At 42.1% G+C, this 8,173-nt stretch overlaps 1 long non-coding RNA gene across 2 annotated transcripts; it reads left to right on the forward strand.

The window, feature by feature from the left end:
• Window positions 1-1,396: 1,396 nt before the first annotated feature.
• LOC134294769 (uncharacterized) lies at window positions 1,397-7,658 on the forward strand. Of its 2 annotated transcripts, XR_010001464.1 has the most exons (3): window positions 1,397-1,838; window positions 2,557-2,705; window positions 7,401-7,658. It is a non-coding gene; the product is annotated as an uncharacterized LOC134294769 (long non-coding RNA). The 2 variants fall into 2 exon arrangements; XR_010001463.1 differs by lacking the exon at window positions 2,557-2,705.
• The last annotated feature ends 515 nt before the right edge of the window (window positions 7,659-8,173 follow it).

The following is an 8,173-nucleotide window of genomic DNA, read 5'->3' on the forward strand; positions in this document are numbered from 1 at the left end:
TCCAGCATATCTTATCTTGTTTGCTGTGTCATACAATAAAATAATAATATAATTATAAAAAAAACAACAGGAAAAACTCAGCCGCTATCAGAACTTCAAGACTGAACTTCAAAGATTCTGGCAGAAACCAGTACAGGTGGTCCCGGTGGTGATGGGCACATTGGGTGCCATGCCAAAAGATCTTAGCCGGCATTTGGAAACAATAGACATTGACAAAATTACAATCTGCCAACTGCAAAAGGCCACCCTATTGGGATCTGCGCACATCATCCGAAAATACATCACACAGTTCTAAACACTTGGGAAGTGTTCGACTTGTGATTTTGTGATATGAAATCCAGCATATCTATCTTGTTTGCTGTTTCATACAATAAAATAATAATAATAATAATAATAATAATAATAATAATAATAATAATAATAATAAACCTTTACTTATATACCTCTCCATCTCCTCGAGAGGACTCAGGGCGGTTTCCAGCATGTACAAAAGAGTCAGTTGTCAAAACAGCATACAATGGCATAAATAAATAAACATAATAAAAACAATATTATAAAACAGCAGTAAAAACAGTTCAATCTAAAATGAACACAGTTACAGTACCAATCAACACGAAGGAGTCCAATACAGTTATCAGGGCTGCGAGTTAGACATAATCAATTAAAAGATAGGTAAAGACTTGTACTTCAGTGTCTTCCTTATAGTCCTTCTTTTGTTTTACTAATTTCACTAGGGAGGTGTGAGTGGGCATGCATTTGGAGGGGGGGCTGCTGTGAATTTAAAAGGGGCATTTTTGTGTGTTTGTTTAAACATTTTATACATTTTTTGCTTTAACTTGACTGAGTGTGGGATAGATTTAGGAGGCAGGGATAGCATGACTCCCTTGAGTCCCCACAAGGAGAATATTATTTCAATTTCAATCCCTCCCCAGCTTCTGCACCAGCAGCCTCCCTCCCTCCAAAAATATGTTAAAATGACAAAAAGCTCTTCTTCTAGTTCATCTCTTTGACTCTCTGTTATTCTCTCCCCAGCCTTACCTTCTGGCTGTGTGTACATCTGTGTGTACATTTTATGTAGAAACTTGTAAAAATTTCCTTAAAATTACTGGATGTCCTGAACATTTTGAAACTTGGGAGGCTTTCAGTCATAAATATATCCTCTAAGTATGGTCATTTTCATCCTGTTAGCCATAAAAATGACAGAAAGAGGAGTCTCACAAGTTCCCCCATTATCACCAATGGGCTGGATCTTCCCGGAACGTAAATGGAACTTCTGGTTGCTCGATCACGGAACGGTATTTTAGCCCTCCCGATTTCAGGAATTTCCCAGTAAACGGAACAGGAGCAACCAAAAACAGAACTGAAAGAGGCACTTTTGGGGCATCTCACACACCACTACAAACTATAGCTTTCATGATTTCATAGCATGTAACCATGGCAGCTGAAAGGTATCAAACTGCATTAAGTCTACAGCCTAGAAAGTTGACGCTACCAATTTCATTCTCTCAGTCTCTAAGTTGCTACAAAATCCGTTTGCATGGTGATATTCCAGACTAACACAGCTTTGTGTTTGAATTTGATTAACAAAGCCTCTCACAACATTCCTTTTTACAAGTACCTTTTATGTCTGTCCAGCAGCTACCTTTCTTCCTCATACTTTACCTTGTTGGATTTTTCTTTTAGGCAGCATCAGCATTGAGAGAATTGTGAAGGAGGCTGAAGAAAAACATTACGTTTGGTGTCAGAATGACTGTCTTGGAAAAAACAATGCAATGAAGTTTGAATGGGAAAAAATATTATTCTTCTCTGTCTGTTCCTACTGTATCTGTGATTACCAGGTAAATATAATTCTGGTTGTAGTTTTGAAGATGCCTTCAAGTGGTCCTTAGAAGATTAAAATGTTTTTCTTTACTTATATAAGATCTAACTGACATGTACATATTGTTAGTTTTGAATGAAAAGATTGCTGAAACATGTTGTATTACTCTTCTTTTTTTTGTGCTATAGAATCCCATCCCTATTTATTCCATGCCATTTCTGCTTCTGGTGCCAGATTTTCTGTTTAAGAAGTAACACCTAGGAATGCATTTGCTTAATTATCCTTATGCTGTTTGAAGAAATTGATATCTCACCCCTCTAAAGAGTGGGGAGTAGGGTGGGCAAGATAGAGAACAGAATCAGCCTTCATATTGCTGATTTTTTCAAAGTCTCTCATATATTTTGTCTGTCTGTGAGAAAGTAGAGCTCATGCCATGGGGAGAAAATGTACTGTGGCTTCAGCTTTGATCGTAGGTTTATATGTAGTTTCTGGGGCATAGAAAACTTTACCACTGGCCAAACCAATTAATATAAGTAAAGGTAAACGTTTCCCCTTTAGTCTAGTTGTGTCTGAATCTGGGGCGTGGTGCTCATCTCCATTTCTAAACTGAAGAGTGGCATTGTTTGCAGACACCTCCAAGGTCATGTGGCCGTCATGATTGCATAGAGCACCATTTCCTTCCCACTGGAGTGGTACCGATTGATCTACTCGCATTTTTCATGTTTGTGAACTGCTAGGTTGGCAGAAGCTGGGGCTAACAGTGGGAGGTCACCCCGCTCACCGGATTTGAACTGCCAACCTTTTGGTCAGCAAGTTCAGCAGCTCAGCGGTTTAACCCACTGCATCATCAGGGGCTCCAACCAATCAATATACATTTTGCTAAAAGGTAGGTTCTGAAATTATAAAGGAGGCACATATGTCAACATCACAAGCTTTGTCCTGATCACTTCTCAAATAACAGACTTGAATTGATGAAGACCAAGTATCATCATATTTGTATAATATTTGGAAGTGTAACATACACTTGGTGCTTCTAATGCCAAAAGGGTAATATAATACTCTGGGACACCAAAGCATTCCCTGGCCTCATGACTCTATATTCTGTATTTCCCTTTTGATTTGTCCCCTAGACAACTGAGCACAAGTAGGAGCAGTAAATGAAATGTGGGTCTTTATTCATCTTCATTGTTGCTTGTCAACCATGAATTCCATTGGGTTTTCTTAGGTAAGGAATACTGAGAGGTGTTTTTGCCTGTTTTTTCTCTCTCTGAAATATAGCACTTGGTATTCATTGGTGGCTATCTGTCCAAGTATGAACCAGGACTGGCCCTGCTTAACATCCAGGATCACATGGGGATCTAGCTCCTGTAGGCAGGGGCGGCTTTAGGTATAAACGAGTGAGAGAGCAAGTGAGAGAGAGAGAGAGAGAAAGAGAGAGAGAGAGAGAGAGAGAGAGAGAGAGAGAGGCGGGCAAAAAAAAGTTTACCTCTCTGCCCCAGAACCACCTCTGTCTCCGACTAAATCCCCAGCCAGATGCTCAAGAGCGAGAGGAGCACCCAAACCTGGGAGAGAGTCTCTTGGGGCCGGGCTGTGGCGCAGGCTGTTGAGCAGCTGCAATAAATCACTCTGACCATGAGGCCATGAGTTCGAGGCCAGCCCTTGGTGGGGTGAGCACCCGTCAATTAAAAATAAAAAATAGCCCCTGCTCGTAGCTGACCTAGCAACCCGAAAGATAGTTGCATCTATCAAGTAGGAAATAAGGTACTACTTATAAAGTGGGGAGGCAAGTTTAACTAATTTACGACCTGGAATGAGGAAGTGCCGTCAGAGTGGATGATGAAGCAGTTGCTCCCCCCTGTGGCCAGAATCGAACATCCCCTCAGAAGAAGGTTAAATTGCCTCTGCATCTGTCTGTCTCGGTCTCTGTTTGATGTGTTTATGGGCATTGAATGTTTGACCTATGTGTGTATAATGTGATCCGCCCTGAGTCCCCTTTGGGGTGAGAAGGGCGGAATATAAATACTGTAAATAAATAAATTGCTGCTGCCGCCTTAGCCTTTGCTCTTGCAGCAGCACCCAGTTTCTCCCGGGGTCCTAACACCCGCCCCTCCTCCTCTTATTGCCAGTTTTTTTTAAACTACCTTGGGTATCTGGCAATTCCTGGGTTATTTGAAAGGGGCATTGTTTATTTTTTTTGATGTTATGGTAGGTAATATCATATGTTACATGAGGCCCCCTCCATACTGCTCCTATATCCCAGGATTTGATTGCCTTCACTGCCAGTTAATCTGCGATAAAAAGATAATCTGGGATCAGATCCTGGGAATTAGGGCAGTGTAGATTCAGCCTGATTCCTCTTCCACACTGCTCCTATATCCCAGGATCTGATCCCAGATTATCTGCTTTGAACTGAATTATATGAGTCTACACTGTCAGATAATCTGGGATAAGAAGATAATCTAGGATCAGATCCTGGGAATTAGGGCAGTGTAGATCCAGCCTGAGTCCCCTTTCACACCGCTGCTATATCCCAAGGTCTGATCCTATATTATCTGATCTGAACTGGATTATATGAGTCTACACTGCCAGATAATCTGGGATCAGATCCTGGGAATTAGGGCAGTGTAGATCCAGCCTGAGTCCCCTTCTACACTGCTGCTATATGCCAGGATCTGATTCCAAATTACCTGCTTTAAACTGGATTATATGAATCTCAATTAAGGTATCCGTTTTTAAGTGTGTATACCTTTTTTGGGGCACCCTGTTAAGAGCAAGTTAAGATGGAAAAGTGGGACTCTTAATACAGGAGGATTAAAGGCATAATAATCTATCCACACTGACATTTCTATGCAGTTTCAAACCAGTATTGTAAGGGGGGAAATGCAGAAAATCCTGGAACAAATCCTGGAAGAGGAGGGAATTGCACCAACCGCAGAACCTGTTCCGTGTTAAGGAGTTTGCTGGAGTTCTCAGGAGTTTGTAGGAAGCTGCATGTAAAGGATCAGCATAGATTGGGAGGAGGGGAGGGGACTTGATCTCCCCTCCATGCAATCAGGATAGAGGGGTCCCGGTTCTCCCCATTTGCATTGATCAACTAACCTGGCTTCCCGGCTGTATGCGGCTGATTGCTGTAGGTTTTTCGGGCTGTACGGCCATGTTCCAGAGGCACTCTCTCCCGACGTTTCACCCACATCTATGGCAGGCATCCTCAGAGGCTGAGGTCTGTTGGAGACTGGAGAAGAACCTACAGCCTGAAAAACCTACAACAATGCTTTTGGGTTGGAAAGATTAGCTGTTTATAGGAACTATTGCCCAGGGATGTCCGACTGGATTTACTCAGTCTTCAAGGAGGCTCCTTTCGTGTTCCCCTAAATATCTTGGTGTTCATATTTCCATCCTAAATATCTTGGTGTCACCTTGGATTGAACACTAACATTTAGGAAACACTGTATGAAAACCAAGCACAAAGATGCTGTACGCAATGACATCCTGTGGAAACATATTGGCAGTGCATGGGGTGCAGACCCAAAATTAATAAGAACATCAGCCCTGGCCTTGTCTTACTCAACTGCTGAGTATGCCTGTTCTGTCTGACACAAGTCTGTCCACATGAAGCAGGTGAACATAGCATAGCATAGTTTTATTGGCATTGAATCTTGCCCCCTTGGGTGATAAAGGCGGGATAGAAATGATGTAAATAATAAATAAATAAATAAATTGAATGAAACCTGTAGAATAATCACAGAATGCCTTAAACCTACACCTGTTGATAAACTCTGCAAAGTAGCTGGCATTGCCACCCCCCTCCGATGTGCGATGGGAAGTTGCTGCTAACTGTGAGAGAAATAAGATTGAACACTGTGAAAGCCATCCAATGCATGGCTATCAGACTCCTCCCAGTAGACTCAACTCAAGGAAAAGCTTCATGAGAACCACCACTTCTCTAAATGTTCCTCCAGCAACAGCAAGAGTCTGGGCAGCTAAACCAGGCAATCCCATCTGGATGGTTCCCATGAGGGTTTTCCTTCAGGGGCAAACCAAGAATGGGAAACTTGGAAGTCCCTGAACAGACTCAGAAGCAGAGTTGACAGATCAAAAGATAACCTGGCAAGCTGGCACTCACTGGAGGAATCCTCCACCTTGTGTGACTGTGGAGCAGAACAAACAACTCCGCATATGTATGCTTGCCCACAGTGCCCTGCCTCATGCACGGAGGAAGAGTTGTTTAAAGCTATACAGACAATGAGGTCGCTGTTGCCCGCTTTCGGTCTAAAATTATTTAGCTGCTTGTGATCTCTTATTTATTAAACTTATTTATTATGCAATGCTTTTTACATGAAATAAATAAAAGGTTATTAAGAATCAGGAAAATTTTTCAAGAATTCTGGGTTAGCACTCTCTGTCTCTTTCAGCCTAATTTCTTCAGCAGATCTGATAGTTCTCCCCTTTCTCTCTCTCTCTTTTTTTGAAGCTTTTACATTCTTTTCTTTTGTGTAAAAAAAAAAAGGCCTGCACAATATTTAAGCTTCTCTAAGCACCCCTGTGGGGATATCCAGAGAGAAAAGAGGCTTGGGCATGAGCCAAGAGTGTTTCCCCTGGCTGCTGTTTGCAATTGCCTATTGCTCAGTCAGCAGGGTGCTTAGATTTATTGGGTGTGAAGTTGTTCATTATGGTTTTACCTTTAGAAGCCTTTATCAAAGGATGACTATATATTGGGTTTGTGCAATGCAAAGCAACACCCCCTAAACTAAAAAAGGCTTGTATATTTTTTAACCCCTCCTTTACAAAAAAGCAAACTGAGGCAAAAAAATGTGGTCCTCTGGCAAAGATAATGCTTTAATGAAGTTTACGGATGGAGAGCACAGAGTTTTATTCAAATGTGACCTTTTTTAGAAATCAAAGCCTTAGCAAAGAAGACTTAAATGGCACTTTATTACCCTGGTGTCTGCTAGTCTTGCCATATTTTAGAGTCTGTCAGCAGTTCCATTATAAACCTTCAGGGATTTGTAATTTAGTTCAATGATAAAAAAGTGTTCTGCATTGGAACATGTAACCTACAAAAGCTGTCTTCTGGTCACTTTATTCTTTCAAGTCCCATGGCTTATTCTGCATTTAGCCCTTTCAAGTCCCAGTCCTAGAACAACTCAGATAAAAACAACAAAAACTCTTGAGGGCTTATTTAAACCAAAATGATTAAACTCCATGTTTAATAAGAGTTGGATAATTACCTAATTGAACACTCATTGTTAATTTACAACAAAATCACATCTGAGCTGATCTTACATAGTGGTTTGTAGCTGTTGTGTGCTTTCAAGTCATTTACAACATATGGGGATCCTAAGGTGACCCTGTCATGGGATTTTCCTTTCCAGAACTTTTTGTTGCCATCTTCTGAGGCTGAGAGAGTGAGATTTGGCCAAGGTCACCCAGTGGGTTTTTTTTTTGGCTGAGCAGGGATTGGAGCCCAAGTGTCCTATGCTGAAACTACTTCACCATGCTGGCTCACTCATCTTACATAGGGAAGGTGGTAATATAATGCTGAGGGTACTACATTATTTTTAAATATTTTGTTTGCTTTTAGCTTGCTTTATACTGCAGTTGTAAGCAGAAATTAGAACTTGAAAAAGAGAAAACCAGACAGTCTGTGTATGATGACCGTGACCCCGGCTTTCAAATTGATTTGAACCCGCAGCGGAGAGTTCCGCAGATTCATCACCAAAAGGAACGGAGCGGGACCGCAGCAGACTATTATTAAAAGATCTTTTTTTCTTCACTTTCCCCTTCCCTGAACTATGTAACAAATCCCCCCAATAAAAGTAGCATTCATTTTTAACAGTAACACTCTCTATCTGGTTATTTTGTGTCTCTCTCTGACTCCTTCTTTTGCACGCAAACCCCCCCCCCTTCTCTCTCTCTAACCCGTCCGATCTTTAAACCCTGGCGGAGGCTTCGCCCGCCATAGGTTAATACGGCGGGCGATACAAATTGGCTCATATCTTTATCAAAATTACCCCTAGCACACTCCTCTTTTAGTCCTAACCCTTTCTAAGGCTCCTGACTCGAGGACCACCAACGGAACCAAAATAGGTCCAGTTCTCGGCACCTCATCAGCTGACTGTCAAACGGAACCGACTGCTCCTTTCAAGCCAGACTGCTCTCTTCCAGTCTTATCCCGGACTTTCCTCTCCCCGCGACCCGCGGGATGGTTTTAGGAGATCCCTGGTCCCTTTCTGCGAACTGGGGATGGGGGATCGCTCTCCCGCTGGGGAGACATAGTTCTCCAAGGACCTTCACCCTCTCTACAGCTGCCAGGAGGGTGCCTGGTCGGGCGCCCTCCACGTTTCATTTACACCT

The sequence above is a fragment of the Anolis carolinensis genome, chromosome 1 (genome assembly GCF_035594765.1).
Source record: "Anolis carolinensis isolate JA03-04 chromosome 1, rAnoCar3.1.pri, whole genome shotgun sequence".
Classification (NCBI taxonomy): domain Eukaryota; kingdom Metazoa; phylum Chordata; class Lepidosauria; order Squamata; family Dactyloidae; genus Anolis; species Anolis carolinensis.